Here is a 17,141-nt window from a genome sequence, read left to right on the forward strand (position 1 = left end):
CAGTAGTTACCATATACCAATAATCAACTAGCTGAGAAACCAATCAAGAAAGCAATCCCATTTAAAATAGTTACAAAAAATATCTAGTAATACTTCTAACCAAGGAGGTGAAATATGTATACCAGGAAAACAACAAAACATTAATGAAATAAATTGAAGAGTACACACACAAACAAATGGAAAGACATTCCATGCTCATGAACTGGAAGAATTAATCTCATTAAAATGGCTGAACTGCCCAAAGCAATCTACAGATTCAATGTAATCCCTATCAAAATACCACTGTCTTTTTTACAGAATTCAAAAAAAAAATCATAAAATTCACATGAAACAAGAAAGGAGCATGAATAGCCAAAGCAATCCTGAGCAAACAAAGTGAGAGGCATCATACTGCCTGACTTCAAAATATATTAAAAGGCTATAGTAAACAAAACAGCATGGTATTGGTATAAAACCAGACATACAGACCAACAAAACAGAATAGGGAACCAAGAAATAAATCCACATGTTTACAGCCAACTAATTTTCGATGAAGGTGCCAAGAACATATATTGGGGAAAGGACACGATCTTGGATAAATGGTGCTGAGAAAACTGAATATCTATACACAGAGGAATGAAACTAGACCCTTCCCTACATATACAAAAATCAACTCAAGATTAATTAAATACTTAAATATAAGACCCCAAGCCATAAAACTACTGGAAGAAGACATAGGGGAAACATTTAAGGACACTGGTAGGCAGACTTTATGCCTAAGACCTCAAAAGCATAGACAATAAAAACAAAAATAGACAAATGGGACTATATTAAACCAAAAAGCTCCTGCACAGCAAAGGAAACAATCAACAGAGTGAAGAGGCAACTTGTTGAATGGGAGAAAATATTTGCAAATTATTCACCTAAAAAACTAATATCCGGAATATACAAGAAATTCAAACAATGCAACAGAAAAAAAAATCCCCTGAAACAATGGGCAAAGGATCTGAATAGACATTTGTTAAAAGAAGACAAACAAATGGCTAACAAGTTTATGAAGATAAAAGTTCAACATCACTAATTATCAGGGAAATGCAAATGAGAACTTCAATGAGATATCATCTTACCCCAGTTAGAATGGCTGTTATTAAAAAGACAAAAAAATAACAGATGCTGGTGAGGGTGCTAAGAAAAGGGAATTCTTATACACACTTGGTGGGAATGCAAATTAGTAAAACCACTATGAAAACCAGCATGGACATTTTTTAGAAAACTAAAAACAGAACTACACTATGATCTGGCAATCCCACTAATGGATATTTATCCAAGGAAAAGAAATTTGTATATCAAAAGGATTCCTGCACTGGCATATTTATTATAGCACCATTATATGGAACCAACCTAAGTGTCTATCAACAGACAAACGAACAAAGAAAATGGTGGTATACCCAGTGGAATACTAGTCAGTCCGAAGAATGAATTCCTGTCACTTGCAACAACATACATGGAACTAGAGGTCATTATGTTAAGGGAAATAAGCCAGACACACAAACTCTCAGGCACATCATTTAAAATACAGGCAGCGCTAACTATCCCCAAAAATAAATAGGAATTTAGCAAAACCAAACACCAAACACACAAAGATAGATAACATGTGTTCTCACTCATATGTAGGAGCTAAAAATGTTGGTCCCGCAGAAGTAGTGAATAGGATGATAGATACCAGAGTGGGGTGAGTGTGGGTGGGAGGGTAGCATAGAGATTGGTTAGCAGGTACAAACATACAGTTAGATAGAAGAAATAAGCTCTAATATTTAACAGCAGAGTAGCGTGACTATAGTTAGCAACAATATATTATATATTTCAAAGTAGCTAGAAGAGCAGATGTGAAATGTTTCCAACACTTAGAAATGATAAATACCCAAGGTGACGGATACCCCAAATACCCTAGCTTGATCATTATAGTCTATACATGTAAAAATACTCAGATGCATCCCATAAATATGTAAAATATTTTATTGCTGCACATTATAAATAATTAATTTATTTTGGTAACAAAAAGAAAAATCATGAGGTTTCTCACTGGTGCCCCAATTTGGAAAAAAGCAGACTGAAGAAATGAATAAGTGAATCAGTGGTTCATGGAAAAGAAACTAAAACTATCTTTTTATTTTTATTTTTATTTTTATTTATTTATTTATTTATTTGAGACAGAGTCTCACTCTGTAACCCAGGTTGGAGAGCAGAGGGGCAATCTGGGCTCGCTGCAACCTCTGCCTCCTAGGTTCAAGCGATACTCTTGCCTCAGCCTCCTGAGTAGCTGGGACTACAAGCATGCACCACCACACCCAGCTAATTTTTGTAGTTTTAGTAGAGACAGGGCTTCACCATGTTGGCCAGGCTGGACTCAAACTCCTGACCTCAAATGATCCACCCACCTTGGCTTCCCAAAGTGCTGGGATTACAGGCGTGAGCCACCACACCCAGCTGAAAATATTTTTAGAGTAGACAAACTCTAAATAAAAAGCTAGATTCTAGTGAGGAAATGAGGTACTCTCAGACACATCATTTAAAATACAGGCAGAGCTAACTATCCCCAGCAATAAATAGGGATTTACCAAAACCAAACACCAAAGGATGTGAATTGTTATAAGCTGTAAGTATTGAGGTGGAAATGAGTAAGTAAAATGGGGTAGGATGTTTTTCCCTAACGGAAGAAAAGGCACTAAAGTTACATAACACATTGGAGAAAAACATGTCAACCCTGAGCACATCCCACACAGGAAAAGGATACCTACTCATTAGGAGGAATGAACCCTGGTCAAGGACACTTAATAAAACCTGAAAGAGGAAACAAAACCCATGTCCTTTAGAAAAACTTGCAAAACCCCCGCTGAATAACTGTCTCTACTGCCCTCACATTCCCAACTTTACAAGTACAGAAAGCAGGTACAAGGCATTATCCAACCACCAAACCGTAGCTCAGAAAAGACAAACTGGTCACAGAGAAGTCTAGAAAAATTCACCCATATTGTAGTAGAGCAAACGGAAAGTTGGGGTAGGGACCCAGACCTTAAGAATGAACAAGATAAAAGAAATAGCAAATCAACTAGAAAATCATACGATAGTATAATGAAAAGAAGAAACTGTCTAGATGGAAAATCCAAAGAAGCTTAGATTATTGAGTTGAGTTGTTTTTTTTGTTTTGTTTGTTTTGTTTTGTTTTGTTTTTTGAGATGGAGTCTTGATCTGGAGTCTCGTTCTGTCGCCAAGGCTGGAGTGCAGTGGTGTGATCTCGGCTCACTGCAACCTCTGCCTCCCGGGTTCAAGCAATTCCTCTGCCTCAGCCTCCCAAGTAGCTGGGATTACACATGCACACCACGACGCCCGGCTACTTTTTGTATTTTTAGTAGAGATGAGGTTTCACCATGTTGGTCGGGATGGTCTCGAACTCCTGACCTCATGATCCACCCGCCTCGGCCTCCCAAAGTGCTAGGATTACAGGCATGAGCCACCGCACCCAGAGGAGTTGTTCTTTTCTAATCTAAGTGTTACAGAAAAGGCGTCTGGATCCAGACCCCAACAGAGGGTTCTTAGATCTTGTGCAAGAAAGAATTCAGGGCGAATCCATAGAGCAAAGTGAAAGCAAGTTTATTAGGAAAGTAAAGGAATAAAAGAATGGCTATTCCATAGACAGAGCAGCCTGAGAGCTGCTGGTTGCCCATTTTTATGGTTATTTCTTGATTATATGCTAAACAAGGGGTGGACTATTCATGCCTCTCCTTTTAGACCATATAGGGTAACTTCCTGATATTGCCATGGTATCTGTAAACTGTCATGGGGCTGGTGGGAGTGTGGCAGTGAGGACAACCAGAGGTTACTCTCGTCACCATCTTGGTTTTGGAGGGTTTTGCTGGCTTCTTTACTGAAACCCGTTTTATCAGCAAGGTCTTTATGACTTGTATCTTGTGCCAACCTCCTATCTTATCCTGTATATTAGAATGCCTTAACCATCCGGGAATGCAACCCAGTAGGTCTCAGCCTCATTTTACCCAGCTGTATTCAAGATGGAGTTGCTCTGGTTTAAAGGCCTCTGACATAACCATTTAATGCTATAAATTTCCCTCTATTTTTAGGCCAGGCACAGTGGCTCATGACTGTCATCTCAGCATTTTGGGAAGTCGAGGTGGGCAGATCACCTGAGGTCAGGAGTTTTGAGACCCAACATGGTGAAACCCTGCCTCTACTAAAAATACAAAAATTAGCCAGGCATTGCGGTGGTGTGTGCCTGTAGTCCCAGCTACTTGGGAGGCTGAGGTACAAGAATCACTTGAACCCTGGAGGCAAAGGTTGCAGTGAGCCGAGATCATGCCACTGCACTCCAGCCTGGGAGACAGAGTGAGACTCTGTCTCAAAAATAGAAATAGAAATAATAATAAAAATTTCCCTCTATTTTTAGTGCTATAAATTTCCCTGTATTCTGTATCCCACACATTATGTTATGTTGTATTTTCATTTAATTCAAACTATGTCAATTTCTCATGAGACGTCTTTGACCCATGAGTTATTTAGAAATATGTTGTTTACCTTCTAAATAATTGCAGACTTTCTAGACATCTTTTTTTTTAAAATATTTTTCTAGTTTAAATCTATTACTGCCAGAGAACAGACTTTGTATGATTTCAATTTTTTTAAATGTGTTAAGGTTTCTTTTATGAAGCAGAATATTGTTTATCTTGGTCAGGGGAGTGCAAACAACGGCCTTTACACCAAATCCAGCTGCTGACAATTTTTGTATGGCCCATGTACTAGGGATTATATTTACATTTTAAATGGCTGAAAATATCAAAAGAAGCATATTTCATGACACGTGAAAATTACATGAAATTCAAATTTCAGTGTCCATGTATAAACTTTTATCGGAACACAGTCACACCCATTTATTTATGAATTAGATATCTAAGTTTGCACTACAATGACAGAATTGAGTAGTTGCGACAGAGACCACATGACTCACAATGCCTAAAATATATACCATCTGGCGCTTTACACGAAATATTTGCTGACCCCTGATCTTGGTATGTTCCATGAGCATTTGAAAAGAATATATATTTGGTTCTGTTGGGTTATATGTTCTTTAAATTCAATTAGATCTAGTTGATTGATGGTGTTATTCAATTGCTGATTTTCTTTCTTTCTTTCTTTCTTTTTTTTTTTTTTGAGGCAGAGTCTTACTCTGTCACCCAGGCTGGAGTACAGTGGCATGATGTTGGCTCACTGCAACCTCTGCCTCCCGGGCTGAAGCAATTCCCCTGCCTCAGCCTCCTGAGTAGCTGGGACTACAGGCATGTACCACCACACCCGGCTAATTTTTGTATTTTTAGTAGAGACGGGGTTTCACCATTTTGGCCAGGCTGATCTCAAACTCCTGACTTCAAGTGATCTGCCCACCTCAGCCTCCCAAAGTGCTGGGATGACAGGTGTGAGCCACCACGCCCGATCTCTCTCTTCTTTCTTTATCACTTAGGATAGTGATTGGAGTGAATAGGAAAGGAGTCTTGAAGTCTCCATCTACAAGTGGATTTTCCCATTTATCCTTTCTACCAGTTTTTGGTCCATGTATTTCAAAGCACTGTTGTTAGGCACACAGATGTTTTACATTGGTAGAATCTTCTTGGCAAACAGACCCCTTTATCAGTATGTAATGCCCCTACTAATTTTCCTTGCTCTGAAATCCATTTGGTGAGGTATCATCCAAGTATCTTTTGATTAGTATTTGCATGGTATATCTTTTCCCATCCTCTTATTTTAATCTGTCTGTATCATTATATTTAAAGCGGGTTTCTTGTATAGACAGATACTGTGGGATCTTTTTATTATTATTATTATTATTGAATCTGACAATTGCTGCATTTTAGTTCTTGTATTTAGACCACTTATATGCATATGGATATAGATATGCTTGGATTTAGGACTACCATTTTATTGTTTTCTGTTTGTCTCTGTTTTCTTCTGTTTCCCATTTCCTGCCTTTTTGACAATTTGAATATTATTTAGTATTTGATTTAAATTTATCTATTGTGCTATTATCATATATCTTTGTATCTTTTTTAGTGGTAGCTTTAGGGATTACAATAAAAACTACTCAGTCTTCTTAGAATCACAATTTAACAATTAAAGTAGACTATAGAAACATAACCATCATATAGGTCCTTTTGCCCTCCCCTTTGTGTTATAGTTATCTATATATCTATACACATTGAAAACCCCATTAGACAGTGTTATTTTTTGTTTCAACTGTAAAACATATACTAAAGAACTCAAAAAAAAGTGTTTATGATATTTACCATTCCAGTTGTTCACACAAATGAACAGACTGGTAGCACTAAAAATGCATAGTTACCTATCTCAGTTTGGTTCTCAGCTCTACCAAATAACCCTTCTTCACTTCCCTAGTCAGTTCCCTTTCATTCTTCTTTACTTTCCTGACACCTCCCATCCTGCTATTTCTCTACTTGGTCTCAGTAAATGACCTTGCCTACTGTCTTAGTAAAAGACATCAGCCAAGAACTCCTCAAATTCTTGCCATCACACCTAAAGTGACATACACCCATAACTATCCATTTCTTGGAGCTGGAATAAAGGGTTGACTGACCAAATAGAAGCCTGAGCACCAGTCTTCAAGAAACACTATAACATCATTGGAATAAACTGATAATAAAGAACCATTTAATGCAACTGCTTCATAATCAGGCAAATGTGTAATGGTCCCTAAGTCCTCAAAGTTGAAAGCACTTGAAAAGAAAATTGTAAATACCTCTTGCCAACATCAGCCTATCCTAATCAAATATTTTTGCAGACTGTACTATACAGTACTACTGAAGGTTGTACCATTAATCCTGATCCAGATGGTTAACTGGGACTTAAAACTGATCGTCACAATCTGCAGAAAACTTGAAATTAAACCATGCATTGCATGGTGCTATTTACCAGGAGCAAGTAATTTATTTTTTAAATTTAAATTTGAGATCTTTAATATGCCTCACAGGAAGCTGTCTGGTTCAGAAAACAGCACAAAAAAACTGATGAAGGAAAAAAATACAGAAAAGTGAGAAGCATGTTGCCAACACAAACATCGTAAAAATAACCTGAAAATATATTTTGAACAAGACTTTTCGACTTTAATAGCTTATTCAACAATATTATTGAGCACCAATTATATAACAGGTATAGTTCTGGGAAACCAAGGATATAATGGTAAACAAGACAAACAAGGTCTCTGTTCTTAGGGGATTTACATTCTAGGAGGAATAGATACCAAACATATAAATGAAGATGATACATAATAAACACTATTTTTAGAAAAACATAGGGGGACATATAGAAAAGACAAGGGATAAAGAGGTTGCCAATAGAGATTAAAAGTAAGGAAATTTTTTTGTACCACATTGAGGTACAAAAGACCTAAAGGATAAAAAGGAAACAGCCATGCAAAGATAGAGCAGAGTAGAGAACAGAACTTTTTTTTTTTTTTTTTTTTTTTTTTTTTTTTTTTTTTTTTGAGACGGAGTCTCCGCTGTCGCCCAGGCTGGAGTGCAGTGGCCGGATCTCAGCTCACTGCAAGCTCCGCCTCCCGGGTTCACGCCATTCTCCTGCCTCAGCCTCCTGAGTAGCTGGGACTACAGGCGCCTGCCACCTCGCCCGGCTAGTTTTTTTGTATTTTTTTTTTTTTAGTAGAGACGGGGTTTCACCGTGTTAGCCAGGATGGCCTCGATCTCCTGACCTCGTGATCCGCCCGTCTCGGCCTCCCAAAGTCCTGGGATTACAGGCTTGAGCCACCGCGCCCGGCCCAAGAACAGAACATTCTAAGCAGAGGAAAATGGCAAGTACCAAAAACAGAAACAAGGACCTCTGTGTGGTTGAAATGAACAAGGAAGTAAATTACAGGAGATGACTTCAAAAAGGGAGGGAGGTGTCAGATCAAGTATAGGCCACTACCCCAATCCTTAATGAGTGTGAATAAATAATGCTACCTAATTTTCAGTGGTAGTATATCAATGAGTTTTTAAAAAATATATAAATTAAAATATTAAACTATGTTCTGTGCATGTTAATAAATATTTTCTTATGAACATATAGAGGTATGCAATATTTTTTACTAGAAAGTAAATATCTTCTTACCTTGAATAAAATATTAAACAAGTATTTGAAGGAGACTCTGTTTAGATTTTCCTTTCTACACTCCTACTATCGTTATGGAATAGGAATCAATCACTTCTGGCCTCTGGAACTCATCTCTGTCCACCAGAGCCTCCGAGAGCTCATGCTGTTATACTTTGTTAAGAGAAAGGCTTCTCCTTTAAGTACACAATCTCTACACAAGGGCACAGGCTTAGCAGACAAAGCACACAATTTCAGTCCCTCCTCACCCACTTGGCCCAGCATCCTTTATGCACAACCATTTAAGTTGGCCTTACCAACCACCTTCTCAGAAATCTTATTCTATCAATTAACTCCTTTCGGCTGTAACTTCAACTACTCCCTCATGGGTAAAAGATACATATGTCAGAAACTGTCCAAAGTTATACCTTTTCCCTCAAGAAATGCTGAGCATTACTGTACTGTATGTATACCATTATGTACTGCCAAAATCTTGACAGAGTGCTAAGGCTTTGAATGTTTTGCTAACTTAAAATAATCACAATTATAATAGTTCAAAAGCTCTCATTCTTTTATTAGGCTACCTATTTTTATTTGAGTAGCTTTAAAACCATGTATACACCTAGTTATTTGTAATCTACACCCTGCTTCCTATGGTTGTGAGATAAATCACAGTTTGAGAATGAATTTTTGGATCATCTATAACTCCAACTACCATATATCTGAATTCTGGCATTACAGCTAATTATCCTGCCAAAAATAATGATGCAAAAACTGGCAGAGATGCTGATTTGTCTGTCAAGAAAATCTTTTTCAGATAATATAACATTTTAAAATTTCCTAGTCAGCACTTAAAACTTTCAAATGTTTCTAAGCAGAATAGGTTCCTTAACATGGACTGTAATTTAGTTACAGCAAACAGCCCATTTGTTATTATACTTTCACAACTGGTAAGCTAAGAAAATAATGAAGACTAAATTTAATAGTCTAACAATATATTAAAATTCATACATAAGATAGTTCTCTAATTTAGAACATTTTAATTAACTGTAAAATAATGATTTTAATAATGTGCAAATTATGATAGTTATACAAAATGTTTGCTTCCTCCTCCCCTCCCCAATCTAAAAATATACTTATGAATTACAGGTGCCTGTAATAATTATCAGCAAATTAAACACTCTGCCTTTGGTCATACATTGAGACTGCCTGAAGTAACCCCATAGCATAGAGAGAATTTAGGCTTGAAAAATAAGCTATAACCTTTCAGATAAAAATCACAGCTCATTGACTCTGAACAAAGTGCTAAATCCAGCTCTTCTTCAGCCATTTGTACAACAAAATTGACCCTTCTCATGCACCACTGATTTGGTCATCTCACATTCCACAGATAAGTAAAGAACCCTCAATTACAAAACGCTTTTTACTTTTAATAGTAATAGTAAAGATAGTCCAATCTTTTTAAAATTAAATATTACCCATAATCCCACTACCCTAAAAACAAATAACTTTTTCTTTTTAAGTATCCAGTCATTTTATTAAAAAGTCTATTTGTATAAAAAGCAGACACCTTAAGGAGGAGGTTTTTGGCTTTTTTGTTTTTTGTTTTTATTTCTTATAAATACACTGACAGCTACTCAGGAGGCTGAGGCAGGAAGACTGCTTGAGCCTCGGACTTTGAGGCCAGCCTGGGTGACATAGTGAGAGCCGGTCTCTTAAAAAATAAACAAATACTTTATAATGAAAAGTGGGAAAGTCGCATTTAGGTCAACTGTAAATTAAAAAACTGGTTCAGATCTTAGATGGAAAAATAAAAACGTAGTAAAATTCTAGAATAAGAGTGACTTACTTTAGCAGGGATTTAATCATATTTTGGAACAAATCATGAGCTGCAATATTAAGAGTTTCAATAATATTCAAGTCTATCAGAAACCTTTCAGATAACTTACAACTGAAATGATATGTTTTCTCCCCACCATAGCATTTTGCTTCAAAATAATCTTCGGGAGGTGGCTGTAAGCAAGGAGGAATAAGGCTAGCTGTGTGTTGATAACTGCTAAAGCTCTACTTTAGTTTATATCTTAAAATTTCCAGAATGAAAAGAAAAAATTTACCCCCAAAATCTAAGAATACAGCCATGTATGGTGACATGTGCCTATAGTTCCAGCTACTCAGGAGGCTGAGGTGGGAGGATCGTTTGAGTCTAGGAGTTTGAGACCAGCCTAAGGTAACACAGTGAGACCCCCATCCATTAAAAAAAAAAAAAAAAACTAAAAATATATAAGCTAAAACAGAAAAATATACAAGCTAAAACAGAAAAATCTTTCATGTTTGCTAATTCAAGAATCACCATAAGGAAGTCACTCTACCCAAAATGAACTGACTATATAATCACTCACATAAATCAGGATCTATTCACTACATACCAGGGCCACTGTCTGCTGATAATACACCGAGGGACTCTTCTATCTATTGCTGTAGATGTCAGAAAACCTCTGAAGAAATTCATTCGATTATTCATTCAACAAATACATATTAAGCACTCTGTGCCAAGTACTGCTGTAGGCACTGAGGCTGCACCATTAAATAAACCAGATAAAAATCTCAGCCAGGTGTAGTGGCTCACACCAGTAACCCCAGAACTTTGGGAGGCCGAGGCAAGAGGACTGCTTGAGCTCAGGAATTTGAGACCAGCCTGGGCAACATGGCAAAACCCTGTTTCTACAAAAAGTACAAAAATTAGCCAGATGTGGTAGTATGCACTACTCCACATGGTGGCATGGAGTTCCAGGCTGCAGTGAGTTGTGATAGCACCACTGCACTCTAGCCTGGGCGACAGAGTGAGACCCTGTCCCAAAAAAAAAAAAAAAAAAGTGTATGGATTTTACACTCTACTAAGGAAGGAGTGGACAGATAATAATAAACTATACAGTATGTCGGAAGGTGATAAGTGCTATCGAAAAAATATAGATCCAGGCATCCTGCCTCATGCCCATAATCCCAACACTTTGGGAGACTTCTGGGTGGGGGGATCACCTGAGTCCAGGAGTTCAAGACCTGCCTAAGACAACATAGTGAGACCCCATCACTAAAATAAAAATTAAAAAAAATTAAATTAGCTGGACATGCTGGCACACACCTGTAATCCTAGCTACACAGGAGGCTGAGGCAGGAAGATCACCTGAGCTAAGGAGTTCTAGGCTACATACACTGAGCTATGATTGCGCCACCACACTCCAACCTGGGCAACAGAAGGAGACCCTATCTCTAAAAAATATATATATAGAGAGAGAGAGAGAAGGAGCAAAACAAGAGAGAATTGAAGTAGGTGACATGAAAATTTTAAGCAGGGTTACCAGGGTGGCCCTCACTGAGAAGATGACATTTGAGCAAAAACTTGAAGGAGAAAAGCAAGTGAAACCTGTGGATAGCTGAAGGAAGAACATTCCAGACAGAGAGGACAGCCAATGCAATACGCCTGAGGCAAAGGTATGTCTCACATATTCAAGAAATAGCAAGAATGCCAGAGTAGTTGAAGCATAATGATCAAGAAGAAAAGTAGTAAATGAGGAGGTTAGAGAGACAACAGAAAGAGGTGGGACAAGGCTTAAGTAGGGATTTGTAGGTCACTATAAAAATATTAGCTTTACAATGACTGAAAGAGAATACCAAAATGAAGGGTTCTGAGCAAAACTTGGGAAGGGGATGTATAATCATGTTTTGAAAGCTATGGAAATTTATCCTTTTGACTAATAGAAATAATTTGCATTAACACTGCTTTGTAGATTATACAAAATGGCATGATAACTGGTTTGGTATCAGATTAACCATGATTAAAATCTAAGTTCAAGTACTTAATAGTTGAGTGATCTTGGACAACTTCCCTTAGTCTCAATTTTTGTTATTTGTAAAGGGAGAATAAAAATATATAAAGTCATGTAGGGATTAAGTAAATTAAATATAAAGAATCTATTTCAGTGCCTATAACAGATGGACATTTAATATGTGTTAGATCCATTGCCTTGAATCTCTAAGAGTACTTCCCATTTTGCCTTGCATCCTTGAGAACTCAATCCTAGTAGCTCAAGAGTGTAGGGATCCCAAGAAGAAAAAGAAAATGTCATACTAGCTTAAGTGAGAAGAATCTACAGTTTTCAGTTTAATAGTTGAGGTACTTCAATAAGATATCTATATTAGCATCACATTAAAGGGGCTACATACTTATATACATATACATTTAATTTGATGCTTTCATTTTGAAGAAGCAGCTTTGAGATTAAATTTCCCAAGAAAGGTGGCTTTCCAGACATAATATAAACATGACTGATATAAAAACATGTCTTTCACTACAATTTTGAAAAAATAAACAAACAAAAAACCCAAACAAAACCCCAAACCAGCTGGGTGCAGTGGCTCATGCCTACAATTCCAGCATTTTAGAAGGCCAAGGCAGGAGGATCACTTGAAGCCAGGAACTCAAGACCAGCCTGGACAACACAGTGAGACCCATCTCTACAAAAAATGTAAAAACAATTTTGTTAAAACCCCAAATATCAGGTTATTTTATTGGAATTTCTCTATAGGAGGAGGGGGAAAAATCTAAAACTTTTCCCTTTTTATTTGGAAGTGAATACTTAGGTATTAATATTGAAAGAAAAACACTAAAGTCATTTGACAACATTGTAGTTGTGAGCCCTTGGATTTTATAGAAATGCAAGAATTTTTATGGTAATCAGCATTTATTTCTTCTTCCTCCTTATTTTTGTACCTTTGTTAATTAACCTGGGAGAAAACATAAGGCAGATTGCATGAAAATTGAATTTTCATGTATTTGCCTTTCAAAGTGATAAATGATAATATTTAAGTAATTTATTTTGTTTTTTTTATTTGAAATATTTTCTTCCGATTTTATATGTATCAAATATCATCAATTTGCCATTCACTTTTTTAACCAGCAAATGCAAACAGAATTCTTGTGGCTCTTCTTAAGTGGAAGAATTCTCTCAGGGAGCGACAAAGACTGCTTTTTCAAGCAGTGTTTCACTATAAATTGCCAAGTACCTTTGTATAATCATAAACTGTCCACAATGACTGGCCACTTGTCCCTTTTGGTGCAAGGGCGTGTAAGGACATTACTGCCCTGGTGTGGGAGAAAAGGTTCTGGGTATTTAGCAAGATGGGACATCATGCCAGGTCTTTGTCTCCAGTGGTGGTCCTAACCAGACAGAATCAGGGTTTTGGAAGATGCCTCTAACAACATGGGCATCTTCCTATCCATCATCTAGTTTCCCTTTGGAATCCTCTGCTGTTTTGCCTTAAGAAAACAAAGATGTCTCAACTCTTTTAAATGGTGAGAGAAGTAATGAGCCATTTAATTAAACACACTTACAATTTCTTTCCTGGCTGGAGCATCTCCCCTCAAAATAACTGCATTTAGGATAACTTAATGTTCCCCTTTGCGGGTCCTGGAGTAGCAATAACATGGTCCTGTCATTAACATTTGGTAGAATTACCTATTTTGATATCCTGGGAGAGACAAGCTATAATTTTACTGAACTCAACAGAAAGGATCCTGGGACCAACAACCTGAAGTGTCCACACTCACATTCCTTTACCTGCATTTGATCTTGGTGAATTTCAATAATGTTTTTCACATATTATTGGCACTGTGGATCATTTACCACTGATGATCAGAGTTTCACAGTAGCCAAGGTTTTCTCCACTAAGGCAGTTTTGCTACCTTTAAATTTTTAGGAGATATGATTTCTAGCTTGGACACAGGTCCCTCAAAAGTACAATCACTTTTAGAAGCAGCTGCTCTTATTGACAAACATTCCAAATAATGTTTTGGAAAATTCAGTGAATGGAATGACCCTACATTTCTCAGATAAACGCACCACGGTAATGCTAATCCTATGGACGGATTCAGGGCATGGAGTTGCCATAGTCACTATTTCCTTCTTATTTTCTTCCAGCAAATCTGTATATGAGAATGGTAACCAACCCCCTACCTAAATTCCCATAAAATCAGCCACCTTTTCCTTGAGAGACACTGTGATGATGACATCACCTTGTACAAAGTTAAGGTCTTGTCAGCAGTATGTGAAAAAATCATTTTTATGTTTTTTCATCATGTTCAGTCCAGTTACAACAGAAACCAGTCACTGTTAACAAGGATAATTTGAAGTATTTGTGGATTATTTATCCTTTCTCAACCCTCTGGAACTGTTAACATGCTGTTAAACTTATCAGTCAAAGGTCTGGTATATGTTCTGGCTAAAGGAGCTGGGTACTTTCAATGGAGAGGTAGGGTGGACATAAGTGTGTAGTATGCTTTTGATCTAATTATGTTGTTTCTATTACTGATGAAGGTTGATGTGTTCTAGATATTGAGATAGAGACTAGAGTCTTTATTTTTGCCTACCATATTCATTCATTATTTTCTCTGGTTCTTTGATATTATAATCACAGATTGCTTGCCACCAAGGCAATGTGAAATTAAGTAATTCTGCACACTGTGAGTGATGATAATGTATGTAATTCATAAAACTACAATGTTTGTCAGCCAAAAATCAGACTCCCTAGTTCTTCAAGGGGAGCTTCTTTGCAAACTTCTGTAATAAGTTTCTGGACTTCACTTGAGCAACAAGTAATGGTTTCCAACAAATACATGGAAACTAAAAAACTGCCTCCTGAACGACATGTGGGTAAACAACAAAATTATGGCAGATATGAAAAAATGCTTTGAAACAAATGAAAATAGAGACACAATGTACCACAACCTCTGTGATGTAGCAAAAGCAGTGTTAAGAGAAAAGTTTATAGCACTGAATGCTTATGTCAAAAAGATAGAAAGATCTCAAATTAACAACCTAACCTCACACCTAAAGGAACTGAAAAAAAAAAAAAACCAAAAACAAACTAAACCCAGAGTTAGTGGAAGAAAAGAAATAACTAAAATCAGAGCAGAACTAAATGGAGATCCAAAAAAAAAAAAAAAAAACATGCAAAGGATCAATGAAATGAAAAATTGGTTATTTGAAACAATAAACTAGACAGATCACTACCCAGATTAACAAAGAAAAAAAGAGAGAATATCCAAATAAGTACAATTACAAATGACAAAGGAGACATTACTACCAAGCTCATAGAAATACAGAAGATCCTCAGAGAGTACTATTAACATCTCTATGCACACAAACTAGCAGATCTAGAGGAAACTGATACATTCCTGGAAACACACAACCTTCCAAGATTGAATCAGGAAGAAAAAAATTCTGAACAGACTAATAACAAGTCATGGAACTGGATCAGTAATTTTTTAAAAAACCTACCAATCAAACAAAGCCCTGGACCACTTGGATTCACAGCTGAATTCTACTAGACATACAAAGAAGAGATGGTACCAACCCAACTGAAACGATTACAAAAATTCAAGGAGGAAGAACTCCAATAACATTCAAGTTGAGAACCAAATCAAGAACACAATCCCATTTACAATAGCCACAGGAAAAAAAGCACCTTGGAATACATCTAGCCAAGGAGGTGAAGCAGCTCTGTAAGGAAGACTACAAAGCACTGTTGAAAGAAATCAGAGACAACATTAACAAATAGAAAAGCATTCCATGCTCATAAGTTGGAAGAATCAGTATATTTAAATGTCCATACTGCTCCAATTAATATACAGATTCAATGCCTTCCTAATTACCAGTAACATTTTTCCTAGAATTAGAAAAACTACTCTAAAATTCATATGGAACCAAAAAAACAGACCCAATAGCCAAGGCAATCTTAAGCAAAAAGAATAAAGCCAAAGGCATCACATTACCTGACTTCAAACAATACTACAAGGCTACAGTAACCTAAACAGCATAGTATTGGTACAAAAATATACACACAGACCAATGAAACAGAATAGAGACCCCTGAAAGAAAGTCACACACCTAAACCAACTGATCTTCAGCAAAGTTGACAAAAATAAACAATGAGGAAAAAAATACCTTCTTCAAGAAATAGTGCTAGGAAAACTGGCTAATCACATGCAGAAGAAAGAAATATTGGACTCCTACTTCTTACCATGTACAAACATAAACTCAAGATGAATTAAAGACTTAAATGTAAGACCTGAAACTATTAAAAATCCTAGAAGACAACCAAGAAATACTCTTCTAAATCCTGGCCAAGGGAAAAAAATTATGATGAAGATCCCCAAAGCAAATGCCACAAAATAAAAAATAAACAAACAGGACTTAATTAAACTAAAGAGCTTCTGCACAGCAAAAGAAACTATGAACAGAGTAAACAGACAACATACAGAATGGGAGAAAATATTTGCAAACCATGGATCCAACAACAGAGTAATATCCAGAGTCTATAAAGAACTTAAATCAACAAGAGAAAAACAAAAATCCCATTAAAAAATGGGCAAAGGACATAGACACTTCTCAAAAGAAGACATGGCCGGGCGCGGTGGCTCAAGCCTGTAATCCCAACACTTTGGGAGGCCAAGACGGGCGGATCACGAGGTCAGGAGATCGAGACCATCCTGGCTAACACGGTGAAACCCCATCTCTACTAAAAAATACAAAAAACTAGCCGGGCGAGGTGGCGCGTGCCTGTAGTCCCAGCTACTCCGGAGGCTGAGGCAGGAGAATGGCGTGAACCCGGGAGGCGGAGCTTGCAGTGAGCTGAGATCCGGCCACTGCACTCCAGCCTGGGCTACAGAGCAAGACTCCGTCTCAAAAAAAAAAAAAAAAAAAAAAAAAAGAGAAGGCATACAGCAGCCAGCAAACATACAAAAACTGTTCAACATCACTAATCATCAGAGAGACGCAAATTGTAAACCACAATGCGATACCATCAGTCAGAATGGCTATTATTAAAAATTTAAAAATAACAAGCCAGGCACGGTGGCTCACGCCTGTAATCCTAGCACTTTGCGAGGCCGAGGTGGGTGGATCATGAGGTCAGGAGTTCGAGACCAGACTGGCCAAATATGGTGA

Source organism: Rhinopithecus roxellana, chromosome 17 (genome assembly GCF_007565055.1).
Source record: "Rhinopithecus roxellana isolate Shanxi Qingling chromosome 17, ASM756505v1, whole genome shotgun sequence".
In the NCBI taxonomy this organism is placed as follows: domain Eukaryota; kingdom Metazoa; phylum Chordata; class Mammalia; order Primates; family Cercopithecidae; genus Rhinopithecus; species Rhinopithecus roxellana.